The sequence below is a fragment of the Lupinus angustifolius genome, chromosome LG20 (genome assembly GCF_001865875.1).
Source record: "Lupinus angustifolius cultivar Tanjil chromosome LG20, LupAngTanjil_v1.0, whole genome shotgun sequence".
In the NCBI taxonomy this organism is placed as follows: Eukaryota; Viridiplantae; Streptophyta; class Magnoliopsida; order Fabales; family Fabaceae; genus Lupinus; species Lupinus angustifolius.
The window spans coordinates 13,449,518-13,449,725 of NC_032028.1; positions in this window are offsets into that span (position 1 = coordinate 13,449,518).

The following is a 208-nucleotide window of genomic DNA, read 5'->3' on the forward strand; positions in this document are numbered from 1 at the left end:
TGAGGATAGGATGAGGACGAGGATATGATGAGGATTAGGATAGGATGAGGAATTGGAGGATAGGATGAGGATGATGATGAGGATAGGATGACGGCGAGGACGAAGATGAGGCTAAGGATGAGGATTAGGATAGGATGAGGATGGGGATGAGGATGAGGATAGGATGAGGATGAGGATAGGATGAGGATGAGGATAGGAGGAGGATGAG